Raw genomic sequence first — 13,012 nt, 5'->3', positions numbered from 1 at the left:
GGAGTCATTGACAAAATTCCAGGAAATTTTGGCCCATTTGGGTTTGTTACCTCAGTGATCCAACCTGAGAAATTCAACAGACATGGAAGAGACAGAAGATCCCTGCAGAATAAACAGAACTGGGTATTTAACTGCTTTGATTTAGGACCTGAGATGGCAGTCATGGTTTTATAGATACTTTACACCCAAAAATGCTTCTGTGACTTTCTTTCACATTACATTGTGCAGATCTGAATGGTCCAAGTTTCTGATGAGGTAAAATCCCACCTGCCTCTGCCTGTTGAAGTTTAAATGATGTTTCTGCTCTAAAGTGCAGCTTTCATTTGTTTCACCGTTTTTATTTTCTGGATTTCAAATGCTCCAAGCTGTGAATCCAAAGCGCTCTGGTCTCTTCTGAGCTGCATGTTGAAGCATGGAGCTCCTCAAAGCCAGAGGAATGGACAAATCCAAGAATGATACGGACAAACAGCACAGTCTGTTTCAATGGCCACCTTTACTAAAACACAAATGTTTTGTATGATTTTCTTTATGTGGAGAAGAAGCTGCCCTCCTGACTACACCCATAACGGCCCCCGCACTCACAGCGCTTTTACAGGCATCCAGGGGACATTAATGTGAGGAACATCAAACCCAGAGCTGGAAATATTTAGGAGGATGATGGAGACACCAGCAGACATTGTTTCATGAGTCGTTGCTTTGATTTGCCCATAATATCAAAATGTTTTGATGTCTTTAAGCTGCTTGCAATTGTCTCAGTGGGGTTTCTCATCAAACACTTGTTTTCTTCTCTTCTTTATAGTCTATTAATAAGTGACATCTGTCTCTGGCTCCCTCCAGGTTTATGATGGTCTCAGTCGGTTGGCTCCTCTTCATCACGTTCTCCTCGTGTTTCTCGCCTCCTCAGGGTCACAGGGACAACATGAACGTCACCTTCGTGAACTGTGTGCCCTACCCGCTGTCCAATCAGATGCATCCCAAAATCCACTCTGTGATGATCTTCCTGGTTTACTTCCTGATCCCTCTGACCATCATCTCAGTGTATTACTACCACATTGCCCGCACGCTGATCAAGAGTGCCTACAACATGCCGGGGGAAGTCAGTGAACACACCAAGAGACAGGTACGCTTCTGCAGCTTTCAGAATGAGACGGTTCACTTAGCGGTAATGTGCAAGTTACGTTTCCTCTTTATGAGGTGATATTAAACCAAACCCTGAGTTACCTGGTTTGGTTGAAGGTCATATTAGTGACACACAAAAAGCTTAAGGAACTCCTACAAGTCAGGCAGAGCCCTGAAAACTCCTGCAAGGTCCCAGCCTGCTGGAGAGGGAAACAGAGCAACATGGACGCCGTTATCCTCAGGGCTGGGATTGTTGCCTCAGTATGAACATGAGACGATATGAGTCATTGTGATGGCAGACCGGTCTTTGTTAAAGAGTTAGGGTTAACCAACATGAGTCAGTTTGGTTTAAGCTGGAAGTTTCTGCAAACTTGACATCAGAACATGGAGTATAAGCAACTTGTGTGAGGTCAGAGATGAACTTTGAGCCTGATGGAGAACTTCAGCTCTCTGATCTCACTCTACTGCAGGACTTGGTACCGGCCGACACCGTCAAAGGTACCAAGAGCTTCTGCAATGACCCTGGTGGTCCAAACTGGTCAACAGGAAGACGAACAAATCAACCTGAACATCTCAGCCGGATGTCCTCCATCACACGCTGCATTGATACAGTAATTTATGCAAAATTAATTTATGCAGCACCTGAACATCCATTTAATTTGGCCAACATTTTTATATTGCAAATAATTTTTTATTAGTCTGTTTCAATATTTAAATTGTCTGAATCAAGAATCAATACCAATAGAAATAAAAACTTAATATTTCCCAGTTTGTGGAATAAATCTGTGGTTTCTTGGCTGGGAGAAGTCGTCCGTGTTCAGGATCCAACATCATCTCTGGTTTACACACTAAGGGCATGAATTATTGATGGCAACCTGACTGAGTGCTTTCAAGGTGCAAAAAGACCTTCAAGTGAAGTTTGTACAAATAACTGAGGTCAACCAGAAACGGTTCGGCCTCCTCGTGTCATCGTCACTCGCAGTGACAGACGGCGCTCGCTCCTTTAATGTTCCTCATATCCGGTTAGTTTAGGTGCAAAAACCTGAATGTAGCACAACCTAATATCTGAAATGATTCATTTAGTTAACTTGAAATAACTTAAAATAAACGATCTGTCGACATACAGGATCATTTGATCAAACTACAAAGTTTTCCGTCTAACAGAGGAAGACTCGATCCTCAGCGTTTTTCACCCAGAGCTCCCTCAAAGGGCCGTAGTAAACATTGGGTCTGCAGGGGAGGCTATAGGGAGGCAGCGTGTCAGTCAGACTGAGTGATCACTTTTCACAATCTTGATCTTCACAGCTGGAGGACAGAAGGAGGAGCTGAGTTATTAACAGGCCCACGGCTGCAGAACACATCGGGTATCATAAATCAGAGGCGGCCGGGTCACTGCGACGCCTCCAGAGGAAAATATGACAAGAATCAATGTTGATGACAAATCTGACAGAGTCTCTGCTTTAATGGCAGGAATTCAACTGGAAGCTCAGAGAAAACAGACGGCGGCTCAGAAATGCTTTGTTATGATGTTTAAAAGACTCCAGTGGGAAGAGGCTGCAGGACAGAACCAGAACCAGAACCAGAACCAGAACCCATTTGAATCATGTCAAATGGGAAACGTCTCAAAGTCCCAACAGATGAGCTGGAGGGGGAACCTGGGAAAAGCTCTGCTGGGCCGTTTCAGCTGTTTTTACCCAAAAGCTGATCCATGAAGAGAAACAGCAGAGTCAGCGATAAACGATGATTAGATGAACACGTCGATGTCGACAGACGTTTCTTCTTCAGCTTCAGGAATAAAAACTAACTTGATTTAGTTAAATAGCAGGACTCAGTCAAAACCAGGTGTTTAGGTAGGAAGCTAAATATTTAGCTTATAAAGATTTTAGTTTGCAGATATTTTCAGGTTATTCACAAACTCACTTGATGATAAGAGGAAATGGACTACCAAATTAAAAGCTGGGTTTGGAGAACCTCTTTATGAACTGGTGAGACTGAACCACTTCATGTGACCTGAAACCTAGAACGACACATGCATGTCTTCATGAAGTAAACATGAAGAGGCCGGAGATATTTATGGTTATTATTATTTTACATCCTGCGTCTTCCACCCAGCAGTCGGGTGAATTTCTCAGTTCCGGTCGGACAGCAGATCCAGTCTGACTTTTCTGCAGGATGTGGGAGTAAATCAGCTTCCATTGGCTGCGATGATGGTGATGATGATGATGATGAAATATTGCAGGGGAAGATGCAAAGCGACACGGCAGGTTGAGCTGCTGCCTTCCAGCCCAGAGGAGGGATGAAAAACTCGTATGGATTTTCAGCCCCATCGAACAGCGAACCATGTAGAACAGAAGAGATGATGTTGGACTTTAGGAGAATCTAAAATCTCTAATGCTGACAAAACGTGAAGAGAAAAACTGAAAACTAAATGTGTCTTCACAGCAAGAAGCACCAGAATTAGTTGTAAAGATTTATTGCGTTGCTTCGAGGCTCTGTCATCTTAATGAGTTCATCAGATGGACTGCTGACCTGTCCAGGGTTTTAACCTGCAGAGACGTTACTGAGGCAGATGAAGATAATCTCAGAATACAGCAGGGATTTTTAGGCCCGAGCAGCTATCGCTGCGAGAGCCTATTGAAACTGTACTGTTTATTATTATTATGCTTCCGCCAAATAAATTGGCTTTTTGGGGGCTTTATCATATTCAAAAACTCACCAAACTTGGCGGACGCGTCAAGACTGCCTCAAAATTACGTATTTTAAGGTCCTCAGAAAAATCGCAACAGAAACGGCTCAAGGGCGCCACCTGGCAAATTTCAAAGGACCCTTTCCTATTCACTTACTTTATCGTAGAGACTTGAAACTTGGTACACTTGTAGAGCTCCCAAAGACACTCAGAATTTACAATTAATGTCATAGTGCAAGTATCACAGAATGTCGGCCATTTTGGATTGAAGTTCCGATTTTGACCCGATTTTGGCCGTTTACAGGGTTCGCATTTTTTCGAACTTGTCCTAGGGATTTCGATCGATCGGCTTCAAACTCGGTCAGATCGTTCATAAGGCATGGCCAATCCAAAGTTATCACAGAGTTGCGTTTTTTTTTTTTCTAAGCGGAGTTACCTGGGGTCAAAGTTCACCGAGTTGCCATGAAAATGAAAACGGTTAGAACTTTTACAAAAAAACTCACGGCAGCACCAAACTTTCAGTGATTTATCATCATCGGGTCCCCTACAATATCCAATGGTCAAATGATGACGTCACTTAGGCCACGCCCCCTGAGACCAGGAAGTGTCATGTTTTACTGTGAACGGTCGCTATCTGACCCCTTTGACCTCATCAACATGAAACTGTGTCCAGAGACAGAAAACATGTTGGTGTGTCATGGATTCCACCCCTGCTTGGTTTTGATGGAGCAGGTGGGCGTGGCGGCATGGCGAAGTGACCTGTAACGCCGTGTCCATACGTTTGGCTGCAGATTCCACAATTTTGAGGGCAGCTGCACAAAACTTGACGTGACTGATCCTGGTGGGATGCCTGACGATCCTATGTCGTCATAGTCTGACGTCATCTAAGCCCCGCCCCCTCAGAACAGGAAGTGCCTTTTTTTGACTTGTAAAGCTCCATCTCTGGCTCTCTCAACCTAATCAAGATGATTCTGTGTTGGATGACAGATAACATGTTGGTCTCACTTGCTTTAAAGCGCCAAGAGTTTTCAGTAGAGGGCGTGGCCGTGGCAGCGCGGCGAAGCAGAGGGAACGCCGCCGCCATACGTTTGACTCTCGAATCCACATCGTTCAGCCCAGCTGCACCAAACTCACTAGGATGCATCCTTATTGGTCCCCGAACAGGAATCCATAACAGTCGTTGATGGGCGTGGCCTAATTTCTCTACAGCGCCCCCTAGAATTTTTTGAATAAGCAGCCCCAAGCCATTCTTTAACCTAGAATTATGAAACTTGGTACACATGTGTATAATGTCAGGACCTACAAAAAAGTCTCTTGGAGCCATGGTGCAAACCCAACAGGAAGTCGGCCATTTTGGATCAAAATCCGCCATTTACTGTTTTTCATAGACGTCGCATCTGATCTATCTCCTCCTACAGCTTTCAAGATACAGACTTCAAACTCAGTCAGCAGAGAGTTGAGACATTAAAGGTCAGAAGTTATCACAGGAATTTCTGTGTGTCAAAGCATGTGGGCGTGGCTTAGTCCCAAACTTTGACTATTCTCCAATAATCATAAAAGTGACATAACATGCACATACAAGGTCACAGCTGCATCAGACTTTCTATGTCTCATTATAGACCAGTCCTCATCACAGTTAGGTGTTCAATTGATGACATCACCTTAGCCCCGCCCACTTCCGACAGGAAGTCACCTGTTTTTTCCACTGTATGTCTGACTGTTACACTCTAAAACATGTTGGTGTGTCATGGATTCCAACCCTGTGCAGACTGACATAAAATGAGATGATGATGAACTCTGTAAATGCCTACTGACCCGTGGGGGTGTGGCAAAATGGCTGTCCCTCGCCATATGCATACGATCGTCTCTTATTGACAAACGCATCATCCGATTTACACCAGACTATTTATCAGTGACACTTGTGAACCTCTAAGAAGCCCAATAGAGTTTAATTGCAATTTGACTCCACTGCGCCCCCTAGGTTAATAAAACAGCTGTATCTCAGTCAGCAGAGAGTGTAGACATTAAAGGTCAGAGGTTATCACGGGAATTTTTGTATGTCAAACCATGTGGGCGTGGCTTAGTCCCAAACTTTGACTATTCACCAATAATACATCAAAGTGACATAACACGCACAAACAAGGTCACAGCTGCATCAGACTTTCTATGTCTCATTATAGACCAGTCCTCATGACAGTTAGGTGGTCGATTGATGACATCACCTTAGCCCCGCACACTTCCGACAGGAAGTCACCTGTTTTTTCTACTGTATGTCTGACTTTTACTCTCTAAGTCATATGGGTTCCATCCTGTGCAGACTGACATAAAATGAGATAATGACCTATGTCATGATGAACTCTACTGACCCGTGGGGGCGTGGCAAAATGGCTGTCCCTCGCCATATGCATATGATCGTCCCAAACTTTGACTATTCGCCATAAATCATGATTGTGAGATAACATGGACATATGAGGTCACAGCTGCATCAGACTTTCTATGTCTCATTATAGACCAGTCCTCATCACAGTTAGGTGGTCGCTTGATGACATCACCTTAGCCCCGCCCACTTCCGACAGGAAGTCACCTGTTTTTTCTACTGTATGTCTTACTTTTAAACTCTAAAACATGTTGGTGTGTCATGGATTCCAACCCTGTGCAGACTGACATAAAATGAGATGATGATGAACTCTGTCAATGGCATCTGACCCTTGTGGGTGTGGCAAAAATGGCTGTCCCTCGCCATATGCATACGATCGTCTCTTATTCACAAACGCATCATCCGATTTGCACCAGACTTTTTATGAGTGACACTTGTGAACCTCTAAGGAGCCCAATAGAGTTTAATTGCAATTTGACTCCACTGCGCCCCCTAGGTTAATCGACAGCTGTATCTCCTTGCCACATGGCCCAATCTGCTCCAGATTTTGGGTGCATCGCCAGGGAACGCTGCCGAAGGCATCGAAGCGGATCGCGTGGAGGACGGAGCGCGAACGTCGGCGGTGGCCGGCGGGAGGCGGTGCTGGAACATCCGCGGTGGCTATAGGCTCGAGCGGCGATGGCTGCGAGGGCCGCTTGAGGCTCCGCGGAGCTTTAATTTCACTTGGATCAGATAAGACAGGACAGAAAGGTGCAGCCCAATGAAAGTTATTATGTGTGAAATCTTCTTTAGACATCTTTTATATCAGTGGCTTTAAATTTTGCAGCAGATTTTGAGCAAAGGCACATTTGGGGGTAAGAAGGTCAAAGGTTTGAATCCCAGTTTGGGTCTTTCTGCATGTTCTCCTGTGCAGACTTGGGTTCTCTCATGTCACTGAGGTCAGTCAGATGCTCCATGTTGTATTTGTATATTTGTAGCTTTTTGAACATTTTCAATCTGCTCCGCTGTCCTGATCTCTGTTAGACTCACACCTGTGTGTTCTGCTGCTTGGCCTCATCTGTTTGCATCCTTGTAGGATCAATTCATTAAGTTCAATACAGACATTTTAAGTAGGGCGTTAAAAAAATAATTGATTCACAGATGACAAACAAAGTGATGGACGATAAAGCTGCTTGGTCCTCTTGGTTGATTGGTTGAGTTTTGCTTCCATAAAATGATCTGACGGGACGCAGGAAAAGATATTATAGTCATAATTTTATGGCAAAGTAATAAAACAACTGAACTTTGGACTTTAAATTAAAAATGTGACTTTTTAAAAATTGAAACAGTGACATCTGCTTGTCGTTTGTCATTTTGGATGAATGACAAAGTCGTTTTTCTTGGGTTCAAAAAATGACAATCTGATGGGACTTTTAGCCGTGTTCCAGTTGTGCTAAAAGGAGTTAGCCTGTCAGCCAAGCTATGCTAACTTAAATTAGCATCTCAGTAATAAACATGCTGCAGCAGCGCAGACATCGCTAACGCTAGCGTCCACAGTTTAAGAAGCTCCATGAATGATCAGGACAACAACACTTTGCACCATCTGATGGACGGAGAACCTGAAAACAATCCATATATTTTTGTTTAGCTCCTGTGTTTATTGGTTGGTCTTTGAATTGAAAATGTTGCTTATTTTGTTGATATATAGTTTTCGATCAAAATGTAATGGTTTGCAATTAGTTCATAACTTACAGTTAACGAGATTATAATTTTCATTGAGTTATCACCAATTTAAACACACTGAGGATTAGGAGTTTAGTTGTTCCTGTGGAAATGTGTGTGTGTGTGTGTGTGTGTGTGCGTGTGTGTGTGTGTGTGTGTGTGTGTGTGTGATTCGTTGCATTTCTGATCTTTGGGGACATAATGAGCTCTGCTCTCAGATAAAGCAGCAGCCTTGTTGGGTATTGAAGCAGCCGTATGCGGCCAACGCAGCAATGGCCTGGTGACCCTGTGAGATGTGCAGATTTGAGACGAGCTTTTCCCATTTAGGAAAGCTCTGATGGAATCGCTGCCCCATGAGAAGCTGCAGACGGGTTCAACAGTAATGAGATGAATTACATGACAAACACAATGTGCTCCGACACGGAGACTCAGAGGGAGGAGGAAATGGAGGACAGAGTGATTTAACGCAGCAGATTGAATCTGCCTGCTGTCACCAGGATTATTAACTTCACAGTAAAAGTCACTGATTTGGGTGACATGGACAACACTGTCAATATGAGTGGGACTAAAATGCTTTTTAAAAATTCTTCAGTTCAGTTTCTTTCTTAGATGTTAGAAGTAAGAAACGTGCGACACGAATAAACTTGATGAAATGACTCTCACCTCTTTCTGCACCACAGTTTGATTTCCTGACACTTTATTTTCGGCCACGACTCTTAACATAATTAAAAAACAAAATTACCCAAAACCTCTTGTCTCAAAACCAGATTGCTAATCCCAAATTAGCTGCTTTACAGTCCTTGATGGTTTACAAATAACTACATCTACTGCAAATATATGGTGACACAAACATGTTTCCCTCCTTTTCTCAAATGAGGAATCACTTTACAATCTAATAGCAAATCACAAACGATTATGTCTCGGAAAATTCAACACAGATGGGAGAATCACATTGTACTGACTGTGACTGGGCTGACCGCTGGCGTCTGCAGCGCCACCATTTGGCTAAAAAAGGAGAAACACTTTGAGCTGTGTGAGTGAAAGCAAAACAACATTCCTAAAAAAAACCATGCAGCTGTTTTACGAGTAGGAAGGTCAACGACCTGGTGAGGCCATCAAACAGCCATGATCTGAAACCTCTGAACAACCCAACAGTTAGCATATAGAGAAGGTGGGGCCTAAAACATAAGGAATCAAGGTGTTGAAATGGTCCAGTCAAAGTCCAGATCTCAACCTGACTGAAATGAATTATTTCTGCTAAGCAAACTTCTGCATATTTCAAATAAGTTAAAATATGTAAAACTTTTAAGATAATAGAAAATCTAGTTCCAGTTTATAACAGTTTTGCAAATGTAACAGAAAATACAGAATATTGATAAGAAGGACATAAAAATATCCAGTTAATGTCGTTTGTTTTATGGTGTGTGAGACTCTAATCCTCCCCTCAGGTAATAAACAACATTTAATGGATGAAGCCTCATATTAAAGTGAAAAATCGAAATAAAAGCTGCTGTGATTGAATTTGTGCTGTGTGGAGAGCCACGCTGCCTGACAGCACATCTCCACCCCTCAGGTGTCCTTCAGGACAGAAACACTGACGGCACAGAGAATGACATCAGTGAGTCGCATCAATCCTCCGTCTGATGAAAAGACTTCAGACAACTTCGCCTTCATCACCGACGGCTTCGAGCTGCAGCAGCTTAGATACGACTGAATACTTATTCAGTATTGATTGTCAGCAATATTCGTAATTAGTTACTAACAGCTGATTACAGTTTCAAAAGTAATTAGTAACTTTAATAATTATTTACAGTTTTAAGGCAGTTATCCACACTGACCTGATGGACGTAAACTTGCAAAACGAACCTCTAAAAATAAGAATATTTCTCGCTAAGATATCTGGCATTGAACAAATAAATGATTTTGCTAATTCTAACCGACTTAAAAGAACAGAAGTATTAACTTCATAAGGGCAGAAAATAATCGGTGTTTTTATATTCTGGTTTCAGCGTCTTTGAAATGTGTAAATAATTACATGTTAGTTAGAATAAACATCATGTCGATGAAAAGGCAGGGGCCAAAGACTGAACCCTGAGGTACTCCACAGATCAGAAATAGTCGTGTTATTTAATCTGATCAACAGAATCAAAAGTGTTTCTTCACAGATGTTGGGGAAACCAACTGAGCTCAGAGCCAGAGCTGTGAGACAATTTAAAAAATAACTTCCAAGACGTAACTTCAGGTGAATTCATTTCACTGTCAGAAAGTTTTTTTGGTGTTCTCGGTTTGCCCTAACCTCGTGTATTTGCATAATAAACCTTGGCAGAGAGGAAACGCATTCTGTGGGAAGCATAATTGGTGTTTCAGAGCGTAAGTAGGTGGATGCTTTAAGTTTGGCTCATTATGAAACCGTTTGGAAACTGACTCATCTTCATTACCTGCAGCAGCAGCAGGCGGCTGTCCTGTTGTGATTCCACAGATTCTTGGAGGGCTGAGCGATTCTGACTGACAGCCAACAGAAAATAAAGAAGAGGAAGATGTGCTGCAGGTGACGGAGGTGAATGTTTACAAAGGAACAGGAATGATGGAGATGTGAGACAGAGAGACGGAGATGAAGGAGGAGAGAGAGAGATGGAGAGACGACAGGCAGAGACAGAAGGAAGGAAGGAGGCTGAGATGATCAGCATAATGATTTTACTTAAAGGCACAACTTTATAATTACTCAGGTGTTTGCTTTAGATTTAAAAAATGAGTTTTAAACTTACTGTAAAACTGTGATTTGCTCCTTTTTTTTAAATCAAAGAAAACAATCCTGCAGTTCAACACCTGAATCAGAGAAAGTTTTAAACATCACCAGACGTTTTCATTACAACCTGGACTGGAAACGATTCTTTTTATCAACCAAGAGGAAAACATCAAGTAAAACAAGAAAACTGAAAATGAACCAAAACAGTTCAGACCTTCTGACTTTAATGACAACAAACAGAAACAAGTGGAGACATGGAAGGTAATGGATGAATGAATGAATGAATGAATGAATGAATGAATGGATGGATGGATAGATGGAGGAATGAATGAATGAATGAATGAATGAATGGATGGATGGATGGATGGATGGATGGATGGATGGACAAATGAATGAATGAATGAATTGATGGATGGATGGACAAATGAATGAATGAATGAATTGATGGATGGATGAACAAATGAATGAATGAATGGATGGATGGATGAATGAATGAATGAATGAATGAATGGATGAACAAATGAATGAATGAATGGATGGATGGATGGATGAATGAATGAATGAATGGATGGATGGAGGAATGAATGAATGAATGAATGGATGAACAAATGAATGAATGAATGAATGGATGGATGGATGGATGGATGGATGGATGGATGGATGGATGGACAAATGAATGAATGAATGAATGAATGGATGGATGGACAAATGAATGAATGAATGAATGGATGGATGGATGGACAAATGAATGAATGAATGGATGAACGAATGAATGAATGAATGGACAAATGAATGAATGAATGAATGAATGAATGGACAAATGAATGAATGAATGAATGAATGAATGAATGAATGGACAAATGAATGAATGAATGAATGAATGAAATCTATCAGTCTTGGCTTGTTCTTAACTATTTTTTCAAATTAATTTGTAAACTGTTTTCAGTAAAATGTTGTTTCTAATCATTTCCTGTTTTTATGTTCAGGTCTTCAGATCCCAGTTTCCATTTCTGCTCCTCAGGGTCCTAAAATCCTCCATGTTTTAGAAGTGAGGCCACCTAGAGGCTAAACTCATGATTGCATTTCATTTTTCTGTTCAGTCTTTATATAAAACACATTTTCACAAAACCTAACAAATCTGGAGTTAATCTGAGATTAAACATGTAAATAATAAACAACCTGCAGACGTTTTATTTCTTGTAGTTACGTCACTCAGAGAGCAAACCTGTCAGACTGATTCTGTCGGTCATAGAAACCCAGCATGCTTTCAGGACCCGCTCCTCTTTGTGCGCGTTCGGATGAATGACGGATGGAAGTCGTGTTCCTGAATGCTTGATGGGAAACTTCCACCTGCTTCCTGGAACTAAAAGCTGTTTCACCTGCAAACCCAGATGTTGCTCTGTTGTGTAACAACCTGAGGACATACTTTCTCTGAATTTCAGCATAGAGAATCCAAGAATAAGAAATGACAACTTCATGGATCAGCGCATCCAGCAGTGGCCTGGAGAGCCGATTTATCTCCATGGAGCCTCTAATGGGATCAGGCAGCCTGTAATTCCCGGGCGGCTCTGCAGACTTCTGCCTCAGAGACAGCGATGGCTCTTCGCTCTGCCTCGGGGGAAATCTCTTGATAATAACTTTCCTCCTATTATTACTACAGAGATATGAATCCATTCATGAGGGAGGCAGTAACATTCCGGCCCGGATCCCCGGTGGGTCACCAAATACCAAGAGACGGTCTCCAGGGAACAAACCACGTTAAATTAGTTTCTAATTAGACGCTTCAGACAGGTCATGAATTTATAGAAACAGTAAAAAGATGCTGGGTAGGTTGTAAATGTAATTTCACATTTTGTTACATTAAAACAATAACCAATATTAAGGAATTATTCACTGATAATAAGCTCCTGTGTTACTGAAGCTACTTGTAAACATTGGTGCTAGAAGTTAGACCAAAACCTCCTGGTGAGACTTTCTGCGTGTGCGTGTGTGTGTGTGTGTGTGTGTGTGTGTGTGAGTGAGTGAGTGAGTGACAGACAGACAGACAGACAGACAGACTTATTCATCCCAACTGGGAAATTACTGTGCAGTTGCAGCATACACACAGATCAAATTACAATATGAAAAATAAAATAAAAATAAGATAAATGCATAAAATATAAAATGTAAGATTCTGTACAGTATGAACAGTGAAAATTAATAATCTGTACAGTCTGTACAATAGTGCTTTGTAAACAATCTGTACAATATCGATTAATGGGCAGATATGTACAAAGGTAACTTAACGTTTGTTATCTGCCTGTGGCAGGAAAGATTTCCTGTATCTGTCCCTGTGACAGCGGAGCTGAAGCCGTCTGTGTGAGAAAGAGCTCCGCTGTCTGTC

This window comes from Poecilia mexicana, unplaced genomic scaffold, assembly GCF_051168715.1.
Source record: "Poecilia mexicana isolate PSO_F unplaced genomic scaffold, ASM5116871v1 scaffold_21, whole genome shotgun sequence".
Taxonomy (NCBI): Eukaryota; Metazoa; Chordata; class Actinopteri; order Cyprinodontiformes; family Poeciliidae; genus Poecilia; species Poecilia mexicana.
Note: the sequence above shows the minus strand (reverse complement) of the source record.